Source organism: Schistocerca cancellata, chromosome 2 (genome assembly GCF_023864275.1).
Source record: "Schistocerca cancellata isolate TAMUIC-IGC-003103 chromosome 2, iqSchCanc2.1, whole genome shotgun sequence".
Taxonomy (NCBI): domain Eukaryota; kingdom Metazoa; phylum Arthropoda; class Insecta; order Orthoptera; family Acrididae; genus Schistocerca; species Schistocerca cancellata.
In genome coordinates, this window is record NC_064627.1 from 784,856,080 (window position 1) to 784,870,496 (window position 14,417).

Here is a 14,417-nt window from a genome sequence, read left to right on the forward strand (position 1 = left end):
ACATCGATAGGTCGTGTGGAGACGAAAGTGTTTAGGATCTTTGGTAGTGTTAGCTCTGCCGCGTGGAGCGCGGGCAGAGCAGAGGAGGGTCTGGCTGGGGTGGTGCAGTGGAGCAGGTGTGTTGTGTGACGCTCCCGCGAGTTGCCGCGCTTTCGGGGTTGGGCAGCATGTAATTGCGCTCGACTTGCTATGATAGTTTCTGACACGGTGTCGCGGACGGGAAGCATTAGCTGGCGCACATCAAGAGCCCGTTCCGCCTGGTGACCGTGTCGAGAAGAAGGCGCGCCAACATCCAGCTTCTGCAACAGCGATGGCCGACAATGAGTGACTGTCGCCACCTCCTCGATCGACGGCTTCAAACCTTCAATCAACCAACAAGGAAGACTGGAAGCACGTAAAGTCTTAGAACTGTACGGCAGACCTCAGCTTTTCAAACTGTTCCATTTTCATAACTAAATTACAGCAATGTAGCATGAACCTTAGTTGCTCATTGTCCCAATTGCATTACCAAGCAGGGTCCCTTCCTTTTCCGGAATGAACCCGAGTGTCGTTGAAATTCAAACGCCAGCATCATTCGATTTCACTGCTTTAATTTCAAAGTTCAGTTAAGGTATTCATAGCTGGCTACAATATTTAGATTACACAAGCACAAATTAAGAGTGCGAGTTTTGTTACCGTATTTTAGCTTACCTGTGACTGCAGCTCAGCTTGGTATATACTAAATTTTGCTATTGTTAATTGTTCAGAATCATTTAATTCAAGTTCAAAGTTAAAACTCTTATTTCTAAATTGCGTAGATTCAAGTAGCTTTTGAAATGATTGTTGAGGTAGTCCAAGACTAACCGTATTTCACTGAATTTTGATGTGCTTCAGAAAGAAAGCTCACTATTAACTTCAGTCACTAAATTAACTTTCGATTTTCCGGTTTTATTAATTCTTTTGCTAAATTAAGTCAGAGTGTAGCGAAATTTATTACTTCCGACAAACTTCGTTTTCACACTACACGTGTCAACCTTCAGTTGCCACGCTTCTAGTGCTAATTATATGTGTAATAACCTTTCTTTTTCAGTTACTAGTAATTGTCCTTAGGACTGGCGACCGTAATTTCCCCCAAATCTCAAATATCTAATTACCGCTAGTTAATTGTTAACGTAACGGCCGCACATTTACTTTCTTTATTAACTTTACCCCTTTTCAAAATTAATTTCCACCAGTTTCATTAGCATTTTTCCTTTCATTTAGATGTAACCCTTTCCTCCCTCTTTACCGACAGATTAACTTCGGTGACGATTGCTTTTCCCAAATTTCCATTAGGTACACGCGGTTTAATTTTTCACTGTCATTAAGGTCGATAAGTGAGGGGGAGGTTACATGGTCTCCAACGGAGACGCATAAACTTGGGTCTGGGGAAGGATGAGAAACGAAATCAGCCGTGTCCTTTTTAAAGGAAGCATCGTGGCGTTCGCTTTTAACGATGGAACGAAGCCGTGGGAAACCTAAATATACATTGCCGGACGGAGATGGTAATGGCAGTCCTCCACAGTGCTTGTCCGGTGTATTGCCATCGCGACAGCTTGCTCGGTTAGCTACAGCGTGCCTACCAGTTTAGTGTTCACATCAGATGTACTGAACACCATCAGCAGCGTCTTAAACCTACACTCCACGTCATAACATGTCTTACATTTCCTCGAACAAATATGTTTTACATATCATACTCTTCAGAAAGATAAAATGAACAGATTTTTGGAAAACAGATTTTTTTAAATTTTTGACGTCCTGTCTCAAACGCTCGAGTGTGGAGGGGGGGCGCTACTATAAAGTTTTTGCCCCGGTTCAGAAATATCGTAGATCCGGGCTGATCACACCCACATAACATTCTGAGTTAAGTGCATGTGCATTCTTTTCAAAACATTTTCAAACTTTAACTTTGGTTTCGCAGCAGCCTTTAGTCAGCTCCAACGACTGTGACGTCCACCTCACTCAGTTATTCTAGTGTCATCGAGTTTGGTTTGAGATCGAGCCCAAGATGCTGGCGCATGATCTCATCATGAATTTACACTGTGACAGAAGTCATGGTCTACATCCTAATATCGTGTCGAACTTCCTTTTGCCCGGCATAGTGCAGCAGATCGACGTGGCGTGGCTCAACAAGTCCATTGGAAGACCCCAGCAGAAATATTGAGCAATACTGCTCCTAAAGCCGTCTATAATTGTGAAACTGTCTCTGGTGCAGGATTTTGTGCACGAACTGACTTCTCGATTATGTCCCATAATACACTCCTGGAAATTGAAATAAGAACACCGTGAATTCATTGTCCCAAGAAGGGGAAACTTTATTGACACATTCCTGGGGTCAGATACATCACATGATCACACTGACAGAACCACAGGCACATAGACACAGGCAACAGACCATGCACAATGTCGGCACTAGTACAGTGTATATCCACCTTTCGCAGCAATGCAGGCTGCTATTCTCCCATGGAGACGATCGTAGAGATGCTGGATGTAGTCCTGTGGAACGGCTTGCCATGCCATTTCCACCTGGCGCCTCAGTTGGACCAGCGTTCGTGCTGGACGTGCAGACCGCGTGAGACGACGCTTCATCCAGTCCCAAACATGCTCAATGGGGGACAGATCCGGAGATCTTGCTGGCCAGGGTAGTTGACTTACACCTTCTAGAGCACGTTGGGTGGCACGGGATACATGCGGACGTGCATTGTCCTGTTGGAACAGCAAGTTCCCTTGCCGGTCTAGGAATGGTAGAACGATGGGTTCGATGACGGTTTGGATGTACCGTGCACTATTCAGTGTCCCCTCGACGATCACCAGTGGTGTACGGCCAGTGTAGGAGATCGCTCCCCACACCATGATGCCGGGTGTTGGCCCTGTGTGCCTCGGTCGTATGCAGTCCTGATTGTGGCGCTCACCTGCACGGCGCCAAACACGCATACGACCATCATTGGCACCAAGGCAGAAGCGACTCTCATCGCTGAAGACGACACGTCTCCATTCGTCCCTCCATTCACGCCTGTCGCGACACCACTGGAGACGGGCTGCACGATGTTAGGGCGTGAGCGGAAGACGGCCTAACGGTGTGCGGGACCGTAGCCCAGCTTCATGGAGACGGTTGCGAATGGTCCTCGCCGATACCCCAGGAGCAACAGTGTCCCTAATTTGCTGGGAAGTGGCGGTGCGGTCCCCTACGGCACTGCGTAGGATCCTACGGTCTTGGCGTGCATCCGTGCGTCGCTGCGGTCCGGTCCCAGGTCGACGGGCAAGTGCACCTTCCGCCGACCACTGGCGACAACATCGATGTACTGTGGGGACCTCACGCCCCACGTGTTGAGCAATTCGGCGGTACGTCCACCCGGCGTCCCGCATGCCCACTATACGCCCTCGCTCAAAGTCCGTCAACTGCACATACGGTTCACGTCCACGCTGTCGCGGCATGCTACCAGTGTTAAAGACTGTGATGGAGCTCCGTATGCCACGGCAAACTGGCTGACACTGACGGCGGAGGTGCACAAATGCTGCGCAGCTAGCGCCATTCGACGGCCGACACCGCGGTTCCTGGTGTGTCCGCTGTGCCGTGCGTGTGATCATTGCTTGTACAGCCCTCTCGCAGTGTCCGGAGCAAGTATGGTGGGTCTGACACACCGGTGTCAATGTGTTCTTTTTTCCATTTCCAGGAGTGTAGTTCTGTGGGATTCATATCTGGCGAACTGGGTGGCCAAAGCATGCGCTCGAACTCTTCGGAATGTTCTTCAAATCAATCGCGAACAATTGTGGCCTGGTGAGATGGCGCATTGTCATCCATAAACATCCCATCGTTGTTTGGGAACATGAAGCCCATGAATGGTTGAAAATGCTCTCAAAGTAGCCGAACATAACCATTTTCAGTCATTGATCGGTTCAGTTGGACCAGAGCACCCAGTCCATTCTATGGAAACACAGACCACGCCATTATGGAACCACCGCCAGCTTGCACAGTACCTTGTTGATAACTTGGGTGCATGGCTTCGCGGGGTCTGTGCCACACTCGAACCCTACCATCGGCTCTTACCAACTAAAATTGGGACTCGTCTGACTGGGCCAACAGTAGTCTAGCGTCCAACCGACATGATCATGAGCTAAGGAGAGCGCTGCTGGTGACTTAATGCTCTTAGCAAAGGCACTCGTGTCGGTCGTCTACTGACGTAGTCCAATAACGCCAGGTTACGCCACACTGTCCTAAGGGACACGTTCGTCATACTCCCAACTGATTTCAGCGGTTATTTCACGCAGTGTTGCTTGTCTGTTAGCACTGATAACTCTACGTAAACACCGCTGCTCTCAGTCGTGAAGTGAGTGCCGTCGGCCACTGCGTTGTCCGTGGTGAGAGGTAATGCCTGCAATTTGGTTTTCTCGGCATACTCTTGACACTGTGGATCTGGGAATATAGAATTCCTTAACGATTTCCGAAATAGAATTTCCCATGCGTTCCAAGTTCCCGTTGTGCGGCCATAATCACGTCGAAATCCTTTACACATGAATCAGCTGAGTACAAATGACAGGTCTGCCAGTGCTCCATCCTTGTATACCTTGTATACGCGTTACTACTGTTATCTATCTGCGTGAATATCTCCATCCCATGGCTTTTGTCATCTCAGTGTATTCGACACCCGAAAAAATTAATGTGTTTTTTGTACTGTAATGTCATAGCGCGTTTTCGATAACGGGCACGGGGGCCTAACTGCAGTGATATCTTGGATGAGTAGTTTACGAGATTAAAGATAATGTAACTACATTGAAGTAAAAGTTACAAATCTTTACTTGACGTAGGTTACCGCCACTTAAATGGCTCTAAGCACTGTGGGACTTAACATCTGGGGTCGTCAGTCCCCAAGACTTAGAACTACTTAAACCTAACTAACCTAAGGACATCAAACACACACGAAATATGGGAGAGAGTGTCACAGAAATGATACAGGATTTGGGCTGGACATCATTAAAAGAAAGGCGTTTTTCGTTACGACGGAATCTTCTCACGAAATTCATATTACCAACTTTCTCCTCCGAATGCGAAAGTATTTTGTTGACACCCAACTACATAGGGAGGAACGATAACCACGATAAAATAAGGGAAATCAGAGCTCGTACGGAAAGATATATGTGTTCATTCTTTCCGCGCGCTATAAAGAGATTGGAATAATGGAGAATTGTGAAGGTGGTTCGATGAACCCTCTGCCAGGCACTTAAATGTGATTTGCAGAGTAGCCATGTAGATGTAGATAATCACTTACTAGTCTGTCCGGTAGCCCATTGTAGTACGGTCAAAATGGTCAAGTGGCTCTATGGGACTTGATATCTGAGGTCATCAGTTCCCTAGACTTAGAACTACTTAACCTAACTAACGTGAGGACATCAGACACATCCATGCCCGAGGCAGGATTCGAACCTGCGGCCGTAGCAGCAGCGCGGTTACGGACTGAAGTGCCTAGAACCACTCGGCCACAGCGGCCGACTTGTAGTACGGAAGTAAGTGTCTTCTTTTCTCTGTAAAACTGATTCATAGTAAAGCCAAAATAGTTTCGTTCGTATCAGAGGAGACAGGACATGTAATTAACATAACTCTTATCGAACACATGTATTGGCTAGCTGTGGATCACGCTGTCTTTGAAAATCCGTAGTTGTGTATCCTATATTCAACGTCCCTGGCAACGCGCAAAGAACGACCTCTCTCGATACGTATGTTTTCCGCGTCGTGCTGACAAGACGCTTTTCACTTGTTTTTTGTTGATGTCGAGGTCATGTTCCCCGCAGTACGTGTTTGTCCAATGCGATGTTAGCAGCCGTGAATTCATGCGTATTCGGCAGCTTTCGTGCACATGTTCTAATCCTGTTATTTATTTTGTGCGAAATTAATCGGTCTTCAGAACTGCCTCCGAAGGATCTGTAGATCATGTGAATTTTACACTCGCCAACAAATAAAAAATTTAATGGACAATTTCAGTGGATGTGGACATTACTACACCACCTACTACTACTTCTGTTACAATTTCGTTGTTGTTGTTGTTGTTGTTGTGTGGCTGAGTGGTCTGGTACAAGTTGGTTGGTTTGTTGATTTGGGGAAGAGAACCAAACAGCGAGGTCATCGGTCCCATCGCATTAAGAAATGATGGGGGAAGGAAAGCGACCGTGCCCTTTCAAAGGAACCGTCCCGGCATTTGCCTGGAGCGGTACAAGTCTTTCAATTGGGTGCCACTTCGGCGACCTGCGTGCTGCCAACCTACTGTAGGTATTCAACCAAGTGAAGAGGAGCTACTATTTAACGTGAAATCAGGCACATCGTTTCGGGCGATTCAGCAAGAGATACCACACCACCCTTGGTTTCTCAACTCGGCGTTCACGAGAAAAGAAATTGTTACTATTAACAGACTACGAGCAGCTCACCTAAATGCTAATAAAACGAGACATCTGGTAAACGTAATACGCCCTCCAGGCTATGATTCCTGTGTCTTTGTTGTGGACATTGTGCATAAAGTAATAGATGTGGTAAATACAATCGTCCAAGAACAATTACTATGTACAATATTTCTAAAATTAAAGGTTATTGTTCTCTTAGAGTGCTTTTTAGTTCCATGGATAGATCCATTGCTAAATGTATTTGCCATTTCATTTGCCTTACTTAAAGGAAACTTTAAAATATATGAACCTGTTATTTGTTTTATGTATATGAGTGCATTTCATGTTAAAAATTTGTGCCTTTTATTTTAAGAGTGTAGTCACACTAATGTGCTTCGTAGGCCAATTATCACGCACAGTTGTTTTATATTTTCTAACAAGTCATTCAAATGTCCTGTTTGCGTCTGGTGAAATGGTCAGTCAAATGTCCTATTTGTATCTGGTGAAATGCACTTTGCCTGAAACAAACTGAGTAAAAGAAGGAAGAAAATGAAGCTACAAGACACGGCCGCAGTTGCTTCATCTCACATCAGTATTATTTATTTCACTGTCCCAGCATTTCAGACCCAATATTAACCTGAGCATCTTCCTTCCTCCTTTCCTGACAGAGTCTTGCAATACAATTTGAAAAGAAAGGAAGGAATTTCGTCATTAGAGATGAAGATAAGTGCAGCTACAGCCGGCCGCTGTGGCCGAGCGGTTCTAGACGTTTCAGTCCGGAACCGCGCTGCTGCTACGGTCGCAGGTTCGAATGCTGCCTTGGGCATGGATGTATGTGATGTCCTTAGGTTAGTTAGGGTTAAGCAGTTCTAAGTTTAGGGGACTGATGACCTCCTATGTAGTGCTTCGAGCCATTTGAACCATTTCTTTGCAGCTACAATAATAAGTAATAGAATAAGGATGAGGAGGGAAATCTACATCTCCTTATCCCAGCATTTTATTTTATCTATCTTATGAGGCCACGGGAAAACTAAATTAGGCAGAACTTACGGAGATGAGAACACCAATCCTCCCGAATGAGACTCCCAATTTGCTAACCAGTGCACCCACACACTTTTGTGAAAGTTGACACGGCGTCATGTGTGCTTCTTTTCTGTCATATGAACAGAGTTATGTAGCTACCGCAAGCTATAGTAGACTAGCATAATTTTCCTAGTAGACTCGGACAGTTACGATTCGATCCGCATTATGTGTACGTCAGGTGTGTTGCATAAGCGTCGGGCGTTACCACAGTCCGATCGCTTTATTTACTTATGAGATGAGTGTCATCTTAGATTCTCCTAAAAACCAGAAGGGTTTAATCGTCCAGAAACTGATTGTCGATATATATAAAGGGTCACGTAACCTACGGAACATGAGTACGCTGCTAGCGTTCATCAGCATGCGTCGTCGTTCGGAAGTACGGAACTTATACAATACAAAGACCATCTAAAACAAGACAGAAGTCACGAGTAAATACTGTGGGACCATATATCATAATGCAGCGCTAATCATCTACGAGATAACCTTCAGACGTGTGGACTCTGCCCACAATCTATCAAATGCGTGGTGCAGGAACCATTATAGAGATCGGGAAAAATTTCGACGGCCACTTCTGATTTAACTAATGAAATGCCGATGCCTACGATATGTGTGACCTCACCTGATGAGCAATCTAGTCTCTCGAGCGCCACATCATCAGTGTCATTGGGCGCTTCAACAACAATTGAGGACCATTTTAACAAAACGCAACAAAAGCCGTCTACAAAACTTTATAGGAGAGTACTTTTTTAGTTTCGTTGATTCAAAAAATTTCAAAACATAAAATACTAGTCATTCATGTAGATAGGAATTGATAAAGGAATAACTGGAGTTCATCACTAAGGGTCTCTCTCTATACCTTCGTCACAGACACAAACTACAGGTGTCCATGAGGTACAGCGTTTCATAAACACTGCACCAAAAGACAGTGATTATCTATTTTTTGTAGCTCAGATAAAGTTCCGCAGAGGAAGGGCCAGTTTCAAATGATGTCATGTCTGCTCCCATTTTAATCTCGCTTTTCCATGTACCACTCCTGGTAATTCATTCAAGAAAGCTATTATCTAACAGCGCTGCGTTATTGAGACATTAACACATTCCAAGAAATGCCTGTGTCCGAAAGGAAAATACACATGAAAACAGTTCTCCCTTTATTGCGGCGTCTTCAGCGTGGGAAATTTTGAGCAGTAAACAGTGACTTTTTCAAGAAGTGTCTGGAGTGAAAAGAATTTTATTTTGAACCTTAGCATTATATCATGAGGTTATATAATTCCACGTAATTTTAGGGTCTATTAGCGTATCCCACAAATCGAATCGCTCTTCAGTCTCAGAATAATATATAATCAGTGCGTAAGCTTACTTCAGTCAAATTCTACGAAGGGCTAGAATGAAATCGTTTTAGAGAGCTAGGCACAAATGACGTTTCCTATAGAACGAATGAGCGGTTTCCCTCGTAACTTAACGGTATTAGCTTCTTCTTTTTCTTCTTCTTCTCATTCTCGTCTGCGTATTGTTCGGCACGGGATTAAGATTTTAGTTTCTTCCGGTTTCATGATTCACTTCATTACGATCGGTGTCTGCTTTGCAGTTCTTTTACAATTGGGTCGAATTGTTAGTATCTGAGACATTCTTCTTTCCTCTGATTGTTTTCATCTGGTTTGTCGACATCTAGTTTAGTGCTGATTTCACTCTTAGTTCGTTCCTTTTCACGTTATTTGCGATGTGATCAAGGAGACTACATATTTGATGTTCCGAACAAAATTTGTTCTTGCTATCCAACTTAAGTTTCCTTTGGCTTTCTGACTGAGACGTGTATGAGAACCATGCAACATTGTAGGGCCAGCCACAACCTTACAAAGTCTAAGTTGGTTTACTTTTGATGTGTGCCCAAATACCATTTTATTTTTGTTTCCGAAATAGTTTGGAAACTGCTAATTTTTATTTTTATTTTTAACTTATGTCACATGCCAAATGTTTTGTGATCTGAATCTTGCACATATACGTAATTATGTATGAAAATTTTAGATTTTATTCTACCTTTGCCTCAGATCTTTAAATGTAAGAAGGCTATGCTGTTCTCATTTTTGGGTGGTAAACATTAGAGTTGATGTAGTAAAAAACTAAGGCAATTTGACATCGGAAGCTGCGCTCCGTCGCCTTCAAACGCATGCGCCAACTGCGATTTGCTCAATGGAGAAGAACGTGACCGCGCCGTTGCCAGAGACGGTGGTCAGGTCAAGGACGTCTGGAAATGCGGGCGTACGTCATTGTTTGAATTAACGCCTCCTCGCTGCTCTGTTATAATCTACTTTCCATTTAACATTAGGCCCTAACAATGGAGAAATTCTTTTGAATTGTGAATAAAATTAAATAATGAACGATATCCTAAGTATGTAGAAGACAAGTTAAACACGTGGATGTCGGGACGACGTACCAAATATTTGTCTTGATAAAAAAGGAACAACACAACAATAGAGATGTTAGTGAAAAAAACATTTTAATCTGCAGCTTACAGCTCGGTTATTTGAGAAGGTAGACTCCCAGAAAGTAGCCGAAAGTCATCAATGTGTAGTACCGTGACCCACCACAGTGCGTCGCCATAGGTTCGCTGACGTCAGCCACGAGTATTCTGAGTACAGGGCGCATGCGCGCCAACTCGCTCAATCGCACGCTCGAGCCGCCTCTGCCGCCGTCTGACGTCACGTCCGCCACGATAAGCGCCGATTGCCGAAAGCGGAATGTTGAACAACTCGGCTCCCGGAACAGTAGCGCGCAAAGCGCCCGTAACGGACAGAGAGAATCGGCAGAAAGTTGTCCGCGCAGTAGTAGGAATTAATCGTTGCCCATTCTCTGCTAAAAGGTGTGATGTTCGATCTCTGGCTGTGCGAAGCCGGCAGGTGTGTCGTCCAACACGCACTGACACCCCAAACCAAGATGGTTCGTACACCCGGCAGCCGAAATGCACAGCGGCTTACGGCAGTTGCTCAGACGGGCTGTGCGGCAGAAGGACAACGAAGAGTCGATATCGTATCGGTGGCACAGTGACGAAAACCCACGTTCGATCGATATAAGTTTCACCTTTGTCGATACTTTAATAATTACAGAACTCGTGGCATATTTAACATCGGGTCTCGCAGTACCACAAACATTTGCGGCAATTGGTTCATCACTGTGTCTACTGCTCTCGAGTCTTTGCAGTCAGTGGCATCAGCGGTAAGTTTTTACCAGACGAATTTTTTCACCCTTTGCTGCATATTTGTGTTGTAGCTTCTGTCGGTTATATCACACGTTAAACATATTGAAACATATCAGTGCAGCAAGAGACGCAGCGGAGACCCACGTACGAATGCTCCTCTGTCGTGGGAAGTCCTGCTTGTTGCTTATGTGTAATGTGGACATGACAAACGACCGTCTGACCGAGTGAAAGCGGTCGTAGTTTCCCGTAGAGTGTACCCTTGCGAAGGCTAGGGAGTTGCCAGCTTCACTGGTCTGGGAGTTCGAATCTCACATCGGACATAAGGTTGGTTTTTAAAGTGCTGTCAGCGGGTGGGTCCAGCAAACATATGCCAATACAATTCGTAGCTATCAGTGTCATTGAACGTCTTGTGCTGTGTCATATGAATACACAATAGTAATAATTAAATAGGTGCGGTAGACGTATTCAAAGATTTGTTCCTTAAAGGCAGCAAAGTAGTCATAAGCAAATTTTTAAAAATCTTATTGCAGTAACAGATACAGGCGAGACACGTTGTACGGTTGTTTTATGCAAATAAAATATATAATATATAACTTATAATATTTTGTGTCGTGGTATTGTGACTTCATAAACAGCCTATCCATAACTCCTTGACGGCAGAATTCATTTTCTATCATTTGATAGATATGTGTCTGTGTTTACTCTTGCTGATATATAAAAACCAGTTTGTCATGGTAATAGCATACTCGCGCAGCTTCCTCGGCCTGCACACTATCATTATCAAGAGTGCCTTGTTTCTTTTTCTGTTCTTCCTTTTTTATGTTGTTGCTACACCACCTGTTAAGGTGAGTTGCAATCTTTAAGCGACCACAGGCATCAAATGACAGTTTGCTGCACGGGCTGTGGTACTTTATTCCCAGCACGATAACGCGTAACTTCACAGTAGGACTAGAAGTGAGTTCCGTATTTCGCTCCAGGATTCAACATCTTACACTGTCTCCCATGTGGACACGAAACTGTTATGCGCGGCGTCACAGTAGAAAGTGTTTGCCTTAATTGCTAAAAGACCAAGTTTCTTATCTTACTATTAACCATATGCTAGTGCACTGGTATGTCACATATATTAACAACTGACAATAAATGGTGACCGACACCATAACGGAATCATATTTCAGTTTATCTCTCCTCCACTGTGTTAAGCTAAGGTACCTATACGTCAATCGAGGAGACGTCTAAACATAACACAAACAGAAATTTTAAAAAAAGTAGTTAGTCAAGCAGAAAGTCAATTTGAATTTTGCAGTCCTACGTAAGTTTCATTACATTTTTTTTATTTTTGTCTTTTATACTTTCTGTTCCTCCTAATTCTATAGTGGATAAATGAAATATACCGCTGTTGATATTACTAGTACTATAAATTTAATGTGGACGAATTTCCTTTATTCTCTACTTCTCTGTTGCTGGTGGTATTACCAATGTACGTCACTACGACGCAGTGATCTGGCCTGGACGAAATCCACAGACGCGTACGTATTGTCCAGAATTCCAGCCATAGGTCAGCACTGCACAGCCTCTTAGAGAAGAGACTGCAGCAGAGAAGTCACTGCGGTCTATCGAGCGCTGCCTAGTAAGCACACCAAAGTATATACAGGGCAATGGCCTCACCAGCGTGTTTCAGGTCAGGCAACACGACGCATTATCGAGGAGAAATTTTAGACTCTTATCGCACTCCCGTCACACCGATTTTCGGAAAAACATATTTGTGTAGAATCTGTAAAATTGCAGATAACTAAACCCAGACCAGAATTTGTCAGTTGTTTTAATCAGTGTGACAGCGTTTAAATGACGGGGAACTTTAAATATAAGTACCGCTAGTTTCAAGAAAACAATTCCTGTTAAACGGCATTTTTTAAAAACCTATTCCCACATACTGCGAAAATCTGTGTTGGAATGAAACTTCCAATAGCGTGTAAGCAGCAAAGAAAATTCCTCACAGATTAAAAGCGTGTTCCGAGCTGGGATCTGATCCTCGGCCATGGTCATTTGCCGGCAGTGCTTTTATAGACTGGACTGTTGAAGCTGTACGCTCTGAATCTGGTGATGACGCATGCTCGAATAACTCAGACAGTAACAACAATGACCGCGAAAGGCAGAACGATTCTTGGTCAGGCAAACGGCTTTAATCTGCTAAGAAGTTTCGTACTCTACTGTGCACAGATGAGTCCCATCAAATAATCTAGACATTACTGTGCGACTGGCTCTGGAACATTTTGTAACAGTTAAAACCGCTTCTTGGAATTCAAAACTAAATTACCAATTATCTGTGCAAGACAGGTCAAAGTAACGTCAAATGACTGCATTGACCATGTTTATGAAATGTGATCAAGCGCCGCATGCAATAGCAGTAAGATACCATACAGCCCACACCCACCCTCCCTGTTGCGGTTGCTCTCCTCTTGAAGTACCTAGGAAAGCTCACGCCAATAAATTAATCCGAAATTATTACGCTTTCATTTCCAGATGAAATTATGGTATTGTTTCAATTTGCAGCGATAAATACATGCACCATTCTTTTACTCACACTTCCTACTGTGTTCGCATTTATCGCTTGTTCATAAAATTTGAAGATACAGATATATAACTGCCGCTTCATGTGGTAATGGAATGGGTAACGTCTCCAGTCAGCTGCTGTCCAGTTTCTTGTGTTGGCTGGATGTGCAGCTTTGTATGCCTGTCGCGAATTACCCTACTCCAAATATTAATGACCGGTCAGAAACTGATGGTGAGAAGTATTCAAAGTAGCAATTCCTGACCTGACGAGTTTGAAATAGATTGTCGTTGATAAGGGGTGAAATTAGTCTCTGGTCCCTGGCGGTTAGCATCTTTTCACGACCACTATTCTTGCGCTGTGTTACAAGGCTGCGAGTTGTGAACCATTCCTAGTATACACACTGAGCAGCAGCGTCGATACACCAACAAATCTGGAAACTCCGCTCACAGTGTGGTCATGGGCACGTCCAAACATCGAAACTAGAATGAAAATTTCGTTCTTCAACAGAGTGTGCACAGATATGAAACGTCTTGGCAGATTAAAACTGTGCCGGGCTGAGAGTGCCAGACTAGGTCCCTATAGTGTCTACCAACGGTATCCAATCGGAACTTGTCAGAAAACACGTTTTTTCCTACCAGCACATTCCCATTGCAGTCTGATGTTTCTAATTCCAGGACGACAGAAGCCGACGGTGTGCTCTTTGCGGTATGGCTAAACTTGGTTCATGCTATCCAGAGACATCCTTTCCACTACTCCAACCCCCGTCGAACTGATTTGGAAAATATTTTCATAATTTTGCTCAAATTACCACAGATATTGTCAGCGGGAGGAAAAAATTACGTTACAAAACTTCCCCCTCGCTCTCTCTTTTTCTCCCTTGTCCTTTCTCTCTCTCTCTCTCTCTCTCTCTCTCTCTCTCTCTCTCTCTCTCTCTCTGTATATATATATATATATATATATACAGGGTGTTTCAAAAATGACCGGTATATTTGAAACAGCAATAAAAACTAAACGAGCAGCGATAGAAATACACCGTTTGTTGCAATATGCTTGGGACAACAGTACATTTTCAGGCGGACAAACTTTCGAAATTACGGTAGTTACAATTTTCAACAACAGATGGCGCTGCAAGTGATGTGAAAGATATAGAAGACAACGCAGTCTGTGGGTGCGCCATTCTGTACGTCGTCTTTCTGCTGTAAG

The 14,417-nt window shown here is 44.0% G+C and overlaps 1 protein-coding gene across 4 annotated transcripts in view; it reads left to right on the plus strand.

The window, feature by feature from the left end:
- The window catches only part of LOC126162638 (sialin-like), a 437,975-nt gene that overhangs the window by 355,001 nt on the left and 68,557 nt on the right, over positions 1-14,417 (plus strand). The window contains exon 1 of one of the 4 annotated variants that reach the window (XM_049919271.1): positions 10,236-10,680. The exons of the other annotated variants lie outside the window; for them this stretch is intronic. The gene's annotated coding sequence lies outside the window, so the exon portion shown is untranslated. Of the gene's footprint in view, positions 1-10,235; positions 10,681-14,417 lie in introns of those variants that run through there. 4 annotated transcript variants of the gene reach the window in all.